Source organism: Apium graveolens, chromosome 4 (genome assembly GCF_009905375.1).
Source record: "Apium graveolens cultivar Ventura chromosome 4, ASM990537v1, whole genome shotgun sequence".
Taxonomy (NCBI): Eukaryota; Viridiplantae; Streptophyta; class Magnoliopsida; order Apiales; family Apiaceae; genus Apium; species Apium graveolens.
In genome coordinates this window covers 108,276,973-108,289,618 of record NC_133650.1, presented here as the reverse complement: position 1 = coordinate 108,289,618, position 12,646 = coordinate 108,276,973, and positions in this window count along the sequence as shown.

Here is a 12,646-nt window from a genome sequence, read left to right as displayed (position 1 = left end):
CTCAGGGCAATGTGGAGGCAGAACAGACTTTGAACCTAGTACACACTTCAGAATCTCTACAAAGGGATAAAGCTGCTGTCAATAGGATGCCTTCTCAAGCTGGTGAGCCATCTGAAGAATTTGGAGTAAATTCTAATGATGATGACTCTGTCTCATTTGATGGAAGCATGAACTTAGGGGGAGATGAAGGCCCTAGTTCAATTCCAGATTTACCTGAATGGGCCTTAACTAAGGAATCTACACCAGGGCGTTTCAATGTCTCCTTGGTCAAACAAGTTATGGCTATTCAAAAGGCCCTTCAGGAAACTTCAGATGCTGGTACCAAGGCTATTCTTCAAGCCCACCTAGATTCTCTACATCTCATGAAGCTACAGCATCTAAGACATAATCTGAGTGTGGATGAACTCAAGAAGGATATAGCTGACTTGAAGTCCTACAATTCTGAGAAGCTGGATTCAGTCATGCCCTATGGTACCATGCAAGACTTGTTACTAAGATTGAGAAGAGAATCAGATGCTGAAAAGAGGTTGGCCAAGTTGGAAGACAGAGTTGAAGTCATTGAAAATTCTTTGGTCACCATTCTTCAAAATCAACAGTCTCAAACAGGTCTACTTATGCAGCTGGCAAAAACACAAGGCTTGACCCCTCTCCTTGATGATAACAAAAAGGGGGAGAATAAAAGGGAAGGGGAAGGAGAGCCATCTACCAACATTCAAATATCCAAAGTGCTAGTTCCTGCCATCACTACTTCTCCAACACTTCAAATCAAAGGAAAGCTTAATGGAATTGATCTAATCCAGCTAGCAGCAGCTGAGATGCAGGTGAAAGAGCAAAGGAGGAGAATTGATGAAAGGATGCAACAAGTGTTTGGCTCTGCAACAACAAAATCCTTATCCGTGAAACATAGCACAAAGGTTGAGCCAATCACTATGGAATACAAGCTAGTAAGGAGGAATAAGGTTGGAGAAACTTCCTTCAAGAACTTCAAGCCTGTGGTACTCAAACCCAACTCTAGACTTGACAAGGACTCTACAAAGAATCCCCTTAACTTTGCCCAATTGAAAGAAGTGGACTTTCAAATTCCAAAGCCTGATGAAGACAAAGTTCTGAGTGGTAGCATCATAAAGCACAAAGAGACCAATGATGTAGTGGAAAGAATGAATATGGCTATCATTTATAGAAAGGGAAAGAGTATCTGTGTGGTGCAAGGATATCCCAAATTCTTAAAAGCCAAGAGGGAAGAGACCAAAAGGCTGAAGGAAGAAGCTGAAAAGCTAAGGGCTGACAAAAGAGCACAAACATAGCTTGAAAAACAGCTAAAGTCAAGTCAAGTTGAAGAAAAGAAAGAAATTAAAGACAAGGGTGAAGATGAAGGTATGGGGAACATGTTTAGTGAGGATGTGGAAGAAAGAAGTAAGGAAAGAAAGGAATGGCAGAAAGGGAACATAAGGAAGGCCAATGCAAAAAGGAAGATTGTAGATAACACTGAGGAAATCCAATCAAAATCCAAACCATTACCTTTTATTCCTGAACCCATTGTGCCTGATCCCTATATAAATATCCATGGTGAAACAATCATTCCTAAGGAGGAACCCATTGATTGGAACACCATCAAATTGCCCACCTTCTTGACTACTTCTCCACCACCAAAGAAATAGAAAAGAAAAACCAAATCAACACCTCCCCTAACCTCAAGAAAATTCACTCAGAAACCTAAGCCTAAGCCACAAGCCTCAAAGGATGATTATGTTCACATTTGTGACATAAAGGAACAGACAGATATTGAACTCTACCTGGATGAGCTGGAGGAAGTAAGGGGAATAGATGCCTACAGACAGCTACCAGAAAGATTAGTGTTCAAGTACAAAGGAAATGGGGAAATGACTTGGCCCCTTTACAGAATTCTGAATGAAGGTTATTCTACCTTGGTTAGAGTCTACTCAGCTATCAAAAGGGATTCTGGCTTTACTAGGACTGCCAAAACTGAGATTCTCAACAAGATTGCCAGCATAAGGAAAACTTGGTGGGAGCCCAATTACTTGCCTAGAACATTACTCATCCCTGAGCATGGAGTTACAATTCATAAATCACCTCATTGGCTGATGGAGTTCAGAGACAATAAAGGAGTCAGAAGATTTTTCAGACTTGAAGACCAACTTAAAATTGCCAGTAATGAAACTCTCAAGGACATGCAATCTAAGGTGGACATCAGTGAAGAAGATGAAGCTTAATTCTACAGACAACTCCAACTTCAAGTATAGGAAAATGACAGGAGGCTAGGGAAGAAAATAAGGGATCAAAGGAAAAGAAAATAATCTGCTCAGCCTAAAGGAGCATCCTTGGAAACAATGTAATTCTTCAATTCTGTCTCAGTACTTACACTTTTGCAGCACTTCTGAATTTCTACTTGATTTCACTTCATATATTTGTTAAGTGTTTTGTTATCATCAAGTTAAACCCAAATTTATGCCTACAATTCTAGTAGACATAAATAGGGGAAGATTGTTAGGAATATGTGTATTAGTTTGATGATAAGTTAAACAAAACACTTAAGTAGGAATCTAGTGTTTGTAGCCTCAACGGATAAGACCATTCTGGCTATCCGTTGATGGAGTAGCTTTACTTAGAAATAAGTTTAGTATTGTAGCACATTTCAGTTTCTGTATTCAAGTTATAATTCTTAGATGTTGTGGAAAATTATAAGTCATATTGACTACTAGTGGATATGCAAATAGGAAGGCTAACTGTAAATATTTCATGCCTTGTAATTTTGTATAAGTGAAGTAGTATCAACTGATAAGCTAAAGCCTTCAACGGATGAGAAACAAAGCTTCAACGGATGTCTCTAAAGCTTCAACGGATAACAACCATCAACGGATAAGTGCATCAACGGATAAAGCTTCAACTGCTCATGCATCAACGGATAAATCCATCAACGGATAAAAGCTTCAACGGATGCTAAGTTCAATAACAGTTGACAGTGACAATTCATAAGCTGATAGAGGCACATGGGTTGACAGAGACAATTGGAATGTGGCAGCCTCTTGTGGGAATCAAGAAAATACAGCATTTCCATTCTGGTGCAAACAAGAAAGTATTCAAAGATTCACAGATCAACCTAGATTGCATTGGATAGAGAAATGAAGAAGAAACATGTGAAGAATCTTTTTAATTGTACTTTTGTCTTCACTTGTAAACTTGGTGATATATAAACCAAGTTGCAGCTAGTAATTAGAGTGTGAATTTTCCAGAGCTGTTTAGAAAAACATTGAGAGAAAATCATCTAATTTGTACTAGGATGAAGCTGTGATCAATTCTTTGAATCACATATTTTATGAAATAACACATCTCTGGTGGAACAACAAATCCACCAGAAAAGTTTTTAAGTCTTTTGTGTTCTTTACATTTATGTTTGAATATATATCTGCCTGCATCTGCTCAAAGCAATTCACACACACTTGTTCATCAAAACACATAGCCTCTGAAACTGCTCAAAACTTGAATTTTTTTTGAGATTTACATTCAACCCCCCTTCTGTAAATCTCATTGTTAGTTCCTTGGGAATAACAGACTGTTTCCCATTCCCAATGATAGATACATTGATAGATGCTACTGCTGGTCATGAGATGCTGAGCTTCATGGATGGATTCAGTGGGTATAATCAGATCAAGATGCACAAGGATGACATCCCAAAGGTATCATTCATTACTAACTTTGGTTTTTTTGTTATCTTGTTATGGCGTTTGGTCTCAAGAATGCAGGAGCCACCTATTAAAGGTTGGTGAATAAGATTTTCAAGGGCCTTATAGGCAAAACTATGAAAGTTTTTGTTGATGACATGTTAGTCAAGAGTCTAGTGAAGGCTGGCCACATAACCCATTTGAGGGAAGCTTTTGAGGTCCTGAGATATCAAAAAATGATGCTAAATCCTGCAAAGTGTGCTTTCGGAGTGGGGTCTGGAAAGTTTTTGGGACTGATGGTCTCCAAGAGACCCATATATTACGTCAGTAAAATCTTACACGAAGCTGAGTTAAATTATTCAACTATTGAGAAGTTTGCTTTAGCCTTGGTAATGACCTCAAGGAAGTTGCGCCCTTACTTCCATGCCCATAAAATCGAAGTGCTAACAAATTAGCCCTTGAGAAATATAATTCGTAATCCCAAAGCTTGCGGAAGATGATTAAGTGGGCAATAAAATTGGGTGAATTCGATATCAAATACAAGCCATGAATGACAATAAAAGGTCAGGCATTGGCTGACTTCGTGGTGGAATGTACCATACCCAACCTAGAAGTCGGGGGCAGGAAGATACTATACCTCAAGACACAGAAGGTGATAAAGGAGACAAATATAAGAAAGTTAAGGAGAAGGAATATTGGGTTCTCTATTTTGATGGAGCATCAAAAACAAATTCAAGTGGGGCAGGGCTAGTTTTACAAAGCCCCGATAGGTTCTTGATTGAATATACTATGAAGCTAGACTTCCCAACTACAAACAATGAAGTAGAATATGAAGCTTTGATAGCTGGCTTCGGCCTAGCAGGGATATTGAGAGTCAAGAACTTAAAAGTCTGTGGAGACTCGAAGTTGGTCATATCCCAGGTCAATGGAGAGTTTGAGGCAAGGGATGATACAATGGCTAAGTATGTCCGCCTAGTAAGGGCTGTGATGACTCAGTTCGATAAATGCCATGTTGAGCACATCCCAAGGGAGGAAAATGCTAAGGCATATGCATTGTCTAAGTTCACTTCATCGGAGATATAGAAGAGCTAATGAAGTGTGTACTTCCGCATTTTAAAGAAATGGAGCATTGATGTTAAACTTGTAGCTCCCATAGGGCTGGGGGCATCGTGGATAGATCCCGTTAAGGCCCATATTCAAACTGGTTGGCTTCCAAATGATGTGAATGAAGTACGAAAATTGGCTGTTCGAGCGCTGAGATATTCTTTGATTGATGGCATTTTGTACAAAAGATCTTATGTGGTTCCATACTTAAGATGTCTCAGGTCCGATGAGGCATGCTTGGCTCTTGAAGAAGTACACGAAGGTATCTGTGGGCAACACCTGGGGGGCAGAGCACTGGCTCATAAGATAACCCATTTAGGCTTTTATTGGCCAGAGATGATGGCTGATGCCAAAGAATATGTGAAGAAATGTGATCGCTATCAGAAACATGCACCGGTTGTTCGAGAACCCCCCGAGATGTTGACTTCCATCAAGTCTCCCATCCCCTTTTCATGTGGGGAATGGATATACTTGGGCCTTTCCCCATGGCCATGACACAAAGGAAGTTCCTGAGTGTAGCTATTGATTATTTTACTAAGTGGATTGAAGCTAAACCTTTAGCCAAGATCACAACTAAGCAGCTTGCATAATTTCTGTGGAAAAATCTCATGTGCCGATATGGAATTCCCCATATCTTGGTTACCGATAATGGAACATAGTTCAACAATGAGGAATTCAAGAAGTATTGCAAGGATAATGAGATCGAGTTACGGTTTACCTTCGTAGCTCACCCGCAAGCCAATGGGCAAGTGTAAGTGGCGAATCGTATAATCCTGGATGGACTGAAGAAGAGGATCGAGAAATCAAAGAATAACTGGGTGGATGAAATACTCCCAATACTATGGGCTTATAGAACCACTTGTAGAGTCACAACTGGAGCAACTCCCTTCATGTTAGCATATGGGGCAGAAGCGGTTGTTCTTTTGGAGATATCACATTCGTCTCCCAGAATCCAAGCTTTTAATGCTGAGGAAAATGAGGAAGGGCAAAGATTAGCCTTGGATCTAATTGATGAAGTACGAGATGAGGCACATGCGAAGATAGTGGAATATCAGAAAAAGGCTTCATTCTACTACAACCTAAGTGTTAAAGAAAGGTTCTTCAAGCAAGATGACTTGGTTCTAAGGAAGGTGGAAGCTTTCGGTGTTGGGCAGAAGGGAAAAATTGCCCCAAATTGGGAAGGACCATACAAGATCAAAAGCGTTCAAGGAAGAGGAACCTACAAGCTGGAGACTATGGATGGTTTTGAAGTCCCAAGAACCTGGCACGCACAGAACCTGAAAATTTACTATGTGTAAAATGATTGAGCACGATTCTCACTTGTCAAGATGACAAGTATGTTGAAAAGCACCTTGAAGCTTTGCTTGCTTAGGATTTCATGTTTTAGTTTTATAAGACCACTCTTTCAAATTTGAGTATTATGAAGAATTATGTAAGGGATGAGTCCCAAAAATTTATGAAGTTTATGAAGTTTCCAAAGTATGTTTAAAGTCCCTATAGCATGAAAAATAAACTAAGTGCATGAACTTCAATAAAGGCATAAAGTTTGATAAATTAGATAAGTTCAAATAAGAGATACAAGTTTCGATAAACTAGATAGTCTCAAAGATAAAATGAAGATAAATAAGCCACACAAGGCTGATAAATTCTAAGGAGCGGAGGTGTCCTCGACATCCATATCATCGTCTCCGCCATTCTCACTGGATGTCTCAGTGGTCTCGGAGGAAGAAGAGCTATGATCATCTGCTGAAGGCCTAAAAGATGACTCTGGAGAAGGAAGAAGTGGAACCTGAGGAGTACGATCCGAGACAATCACTCGGGTGCGAAAACTCTGTAGTAAAGCCTCGTCGTCAGGGCACACATAGTCCGCTGGGTTAATATTAAGACAAGCCTCGTTCACGGTTCCAAGGGCCGTGTCCCAGCCAGTCCTAAAAAACCCAGGGAACACCAAGTCATCCCTCACCCTCATGGACCGAGTGACTCCTCCGAGTCTAAAGCCTTATCCTTCTCAGCCCTCAGCACGACCAATTCAGCATTTGAATCTCCAAGCTCCTCCTCCTTACGCTTTAACTTCCTCTCTAGCGAAGCATACTTCTTCTGCTGCCTTCTAAGAGCATTCTCAGCGTTATCCGAGGCCTTCTTCCACAATTCAGCTTGCCTCACAGCAGCTTGGAAGTAAGCATTAGACTGAAACAAAATAATAAACAAAGATTTAAGGCAAGTGAATGATACAAGTATATAAAAAAGGAGTAGGATTTTAAGAAAGGATCATACCGAGGACAAGGACTAAGCACCCATGAGCTTGATCCTCTCCAAGTCTGGGCCATCCACAATGTCAGTGAAGTCCTTGGGGGTCACACCATGAAAGGACCAATACCACGCATGCTTTGTGGATCCAACCACAGTGTCCCCTCGGTGAAATCCCCAAAGAGGTTGGAAAGCTCCAGTGGCTACGGAAGTAGGAGCCACAGCAGAAGTAGGAGCAGTTGGGGCTTCAGTTCCCTTAGAAGAAGCCTCCACCATAGGCTCCTTGTGCTTCCTCAAGAAGCTAGGCTCCAAAGCCTTCCTCCGGGTGTCCAACCCTGCAAGTCAAGCCTTCTTCATCCTTGCAGTCTCTTCAACAACAGGCACATTATCCTCGTTAATTTCCTTAGCAGCTGTAAATATAAAAGAGAAACAAAAATAAGTGGTGTCAATAATGCATGAAAAAAGAAAAAAAACAAAAAGGTAAGAAAAATACCCTGTGCAGAAACGGAGGAGAGTCCCACTTGGATAAGGGAAAACTCTTCTAAAAGAGTCCAGCTGGGAGTGGCACCATCATCCCGGGTAAGCTCATTATAGATAATAGTCTCCTCAGGGGTTAGGTGAATGAATTTGAGGCTACCATCACTGACCTTCCCGAAGGAAGATCTGAAGAGGGTGCCCCAGTCCCCATTCTCCCACCTTAGCCCGACAAAACTACTCTTCCAATGTTGGTTGTTATCGGAGATGGAAGCACTGTTAAATATATGTTTACACTTGGGCCTTTGTTTAATATAGACCCAACCACAGATATTCTGAGAGCTATTGTAACACTGAAATATTTTCCTAAAGACTGCTACTGACAAAGGAAAACCTCCCCTAAGACACGAGACCATGAAATATAGAATGTTCCTTCACACATTAGAAGGAAGCTGACAGGGACTAATTTGTAAATCAGCTAATAAGCCAGGAATGAAATCATGGAAAGGAAATCTAAGCCTAGAGGTAAGGGCTTCTGCATAAATGAATAAAGTGTCGGGCTTCCAGTGGCAAGTACGATCACTACCATCAGCGGGAACTAGCCTAAGAGGGGGACGAACGTTATAAAGGTCGTTCATTTTATTAAAATCTATATTGTACCATTTGTTACAATAATCGAATGAATCTAGATGAGCATTGGACGGGTATTCATCCCCCCCAGTGTTAATCATGTCTAGCAATGACATTTAAGAAGAGCGGATTTGGATATCGTTACCTCATTTTGAAGCAGAAGCGATCTTAGCCGCTCTCTCGCAACTCTTATCTGCCATTGATGGAGGAGAAGAACTTGAAACCCTGAAAGGAGAGGAAGAAGGCCGGAAAAGGCTAGAGGATTGCCGGAAAACTTCTAAAGGGGAGATGAGTGTTTGAGAGGAGAGGAGTGTTTGAGAGGTGATGGATTGTGATTTGAGAAGTGTGAGTAAAATCGCACTCCCCCTCCACTCTTATATAGACTCCCCAGCCAGCTATTGGGCCTAAAAAAGCCCATTTGGGCCCAAAAATCAGAAGGATCTAGAAGAGTCTAGAGGATTTTTGGCAAATAATTTTTTTATTTATTTGAGAGAATTCTGGAAAAATCCAGAAAAATATGGAAACAAAATTGATAAATATGGAAGATGCATCAGAATTCCAGAAGGTTCTGGAATTTGGTTTTGAAAGCAAAGGCTTGGCCCAAGTCATGGGCCCAAATTCAATCCTCTGGAATTTGAAAGCAAAAATCCAGCCCAAGTTATCGTCCCAAATTTTGGAAAAACCTAGAATATATATATACCAGAATTGGGCTCAAAGTTATGAAAAACCCTGGAAAGCCCAGCCAAAGGGCCCAAAATCCCAACAACAGGCCCAAAGGTTGAGAGCCCAAATAGAAGGCCCATCTAGGGATAAAATAACAAATGCCCAGAAAAATCATGGGCCCAAGAAGATAAAATTATTTATAAAAAAAATCCTGACCTAAATTTCGATCAGGAATCCTAGTTGAAGGAACCTAATCAAAATTTCTTTCGATCAGGAATTAAGGCCCCTTAATTCGGTCAAAATTAGGGTCAACAAAAAAATTTCTTAACCGAAATTCGACCAAGAATTCTAGTCAAAAAAACCTACTCGAAATTAGCTTCGACCAGGGCTAAGGGAGGGCTGAATTCAGTCAAAAAACAGAAGACATCCTGACTAAATTCGGTCAGGTTTCTAGTCGAAGACCCCTGCTCGAATATGATTTTGACCAGGATTAAAAGGGGGGATAATTCGGTCAAGACAGAGGAAATCCTGACCGAATTTCGGTCAGGTTTCTAGTCGACACTTGTTGCTCGAATATTGCTTCGACCAGAATAAAATGGAGGCTAATTCGACCAGGATCCTGGTCGGAAGGGATTCCTGGTCGATTTTTTTAAAAAAAAAGAGAAAAAAGAAGAGAAAAAAGAAGAAAAGAAAAAAAGAGAGAGGGGAAAATTACAGATATTTTTTGGAAAATTAAGAACATTTTCTGGAAAAATAGAAATACCTTGGAAAATTCCAAAATTAAGGAAAAATTCTTATAAATTAAGGAAAATTCCTAGAAATTAGGAATAAATCCTGTAAATTAAAGGAATTCCTTGAACAATTCCTGAAAATTATGGATGTATTCTGAAAATTAAGGAAATTTTTTTGTGAAACCCAAAAATTGAGAGAAAAATACCAGATAATTCCTAAATAATAAGAGTAAAAGTAAAGAAAAGTGATAGGGGGATCCCAAAATATCCTTGAAGCCGTGTATAAGGAAAATCGTTGTAAATGTGTAGGTCGCTCCATACTTTACGTAAAAACGATACCCTGTAAGGGAATAAATGAACTTAACTTTTGCAAAATCTTTTACGATTCCCCAGAAGTTGGGGGGGCAAATGATAGGGAATAAAATAAGCCCTGATTGCGTAATTAATATCGCATTAATTATACCAAAATTGGGTTGACAGCTAAGCCCATTCGAAGAGGCTCAAAACCCTGAATATTAATTAATTTTGTAATTAATTAAATATGGGAGAAATCAGCTGTCAATATGAGTTCTAATGAGGATATACATCCTTGTAGATTAGTTTCCAGGAGACCTAATCCGATAAGGAATCAACTTCATAGGACTCCAAAATCCATTCTAATTTTGAGACTTACCCACGAAGTCTCCTAGATCTAGTCCAATTCAAGGACTTCCAACACCTATATAAGGGGTCTCACCCCCACCAAAATAGAACTACGTCTTTTGACTTGATCCTTGGCAATTGGCAAGGTACGTAGTCATCTTGTTAAGGCAGATCGAGTCACGAGACACAAGAGCAGACTTCTGTTGGCATCGCAGAATCAAAGAACTAGACATGCTTATTTTCGTGACAAGAGTAGGATCATGTGCTACAACTGTAACACCTTTGGATACTATGCATTAGAATGCAACAAATCACGACGGGAAAGATAAAAGAGGCAGGAAGTAAACATGGCAATCATCGAGGATGATGAACCAACTTTATTATAATCATAAGTTTAGCTATACAGCTCAGTTGAATAGCCATACGGGCTCAAATTATTAGCCATACGGGCTCAGTTGAATAGCCATACGGGCTCAGATTATTATCCATACGGGCTCAGTCGAATAAGTTATACGGGCTGGAAGGATTGCATGAGACAAGTTTAGATTAAGGGGGAGATTGTCACTACTAGAATTCTGTCAATAGACATCGGTCCTTAGACATCGGTTGCTCAGATGATCGATGTTAAAGTTCTTTTAGACATCGGTTATTTTAAAACCGATTTTACTGCTTATATTAGACATCGGTCGAGAAAATAACCGTTGTCTATAGTTATTTTTTAAAAATGAGAAACGTTAGTTAGACATCGGTTTTTTATATAACCGATGTCTTTGTTTTTTAGACATCGGTTGGAGTTTACAACCGTTGTCGATGGTTAACTTAAAAAAATTAAAAAATACGCGGAAACTTTCCCCCCTTCATTCCCCAAATTATTCCCCCCTTAAACAAAAAATAACTCGTTTCCCCCCTTCAGGACAAAATTCTTTTCGTCTCTCTCGCTCTTACTCTCTCTCAGCTCACTCTCGTATCTCTCTGGCGCTCTCTCTCTCTCTCTCTCTCTCTCTCTCTTCCATCTTCCTGGTTCTCTCTCTCTTCCATCTCTCTACTTCCCTCTCTCTCGCACACACACACCATATCAGTTGATTGCAAGTACATAGAGCTTCAATTAAACCCCAAATTGAAGAACACCTTCAATTAATCACACTCCATCTACGAGAAACCATAAGGTCTAAACAGGTTTGTTTGTTCAATTCAGTATGTTTGTTCAATTAGGTTTAATTTGTTCCATTAGGTCTGTTCATATTTTTTAATGGATTTTTTCTTTTTTTGAACAGGTTTTGAGATTTAGTGAGCTTCATAAGATTTGTACTCTAATTATCTATGTTTTCTTATTTTTATGATATGGTTTTTGCAGATCAAGTTGGACACACAACGTAAAATACTTTCAATTCGTGACAGAGGTATAGGAATGAAAAAGGAGGATCTAATAAAGAACTCAGGAACCATAGCTAAATCCGAAACTTCGGGTAAAGCTAGTGTTAATGCCTCGCTCATAGATTGAACATCTCTACTCTTGTTCTTTTATGATGAATTAAGGAACTAATTGATTTATTTATTTTTTATTTTTTTATGTGTTTTAGCTTTTGTGGAGAAAATGCAGACAAGTGGTGACCTTAATTTGATTGGGCAATTTGGTGGTTGCAGACTATGTAGAAATCATTAGCAAGCATTATTTTGGACCTGTACCAGATTCTAGTCCTCATACTTGTCTTTACCTTATATGCTTATTAATGCTACCCTATTTTCTGCAGGTATGTATGAGAGTCGAAGGCTGATGGCCCGTTTGCAATTTCAGAGGACACATGGAATGAACCACCAGGGCGTGGAACTGAAATCAGATTGCACCTGAGAGAGGAAGCTGGGGAGTACTTGGAACAATCTAAATTAAAGGTCTGTATTGTTTTATTTGTTGAGAGCACATACTTGTAAGAGAGGACTTATACTAGTTTTATGTGGCTACAAAGTTTTATTGGTTTTTAAATTTGATATTGATATTTGATTTATATATGTAAACGGCATCATACTACATATGTTGACTTACCTACCTGTTAAGTAAAGCACCACAATGTCAAAAAACTTCATTATAATGCATGCTATTTGATTCACATACATTTAAATGCATGATTATGTTATTTGAAGCAATTGTACAGATCATATATTCAATGATCTTTCTTGTGATAATGAGCATGTTGGTAGCTAATTCCAGTACATATGTTATTCTTTAAAATAATTATTAGTTTAATAGTATTTTTTATATCAGTGGTATATAGCTAATTATGTTAAGGGGAACTATGTTGGTTATCTAATTTTATGGATTTCCCTGTATGTAACAATATCAAACATACATGTAATATTTGCTTAGGGTTTCAACCGAACTGCTAAAAATCTAGGAAAAAGAGTGCTTTAAATATTTTTCTAATAATAGTTAAACACAAATTGCAAGGTCTAAGTACACTGTGGAAGACACTGTATGAT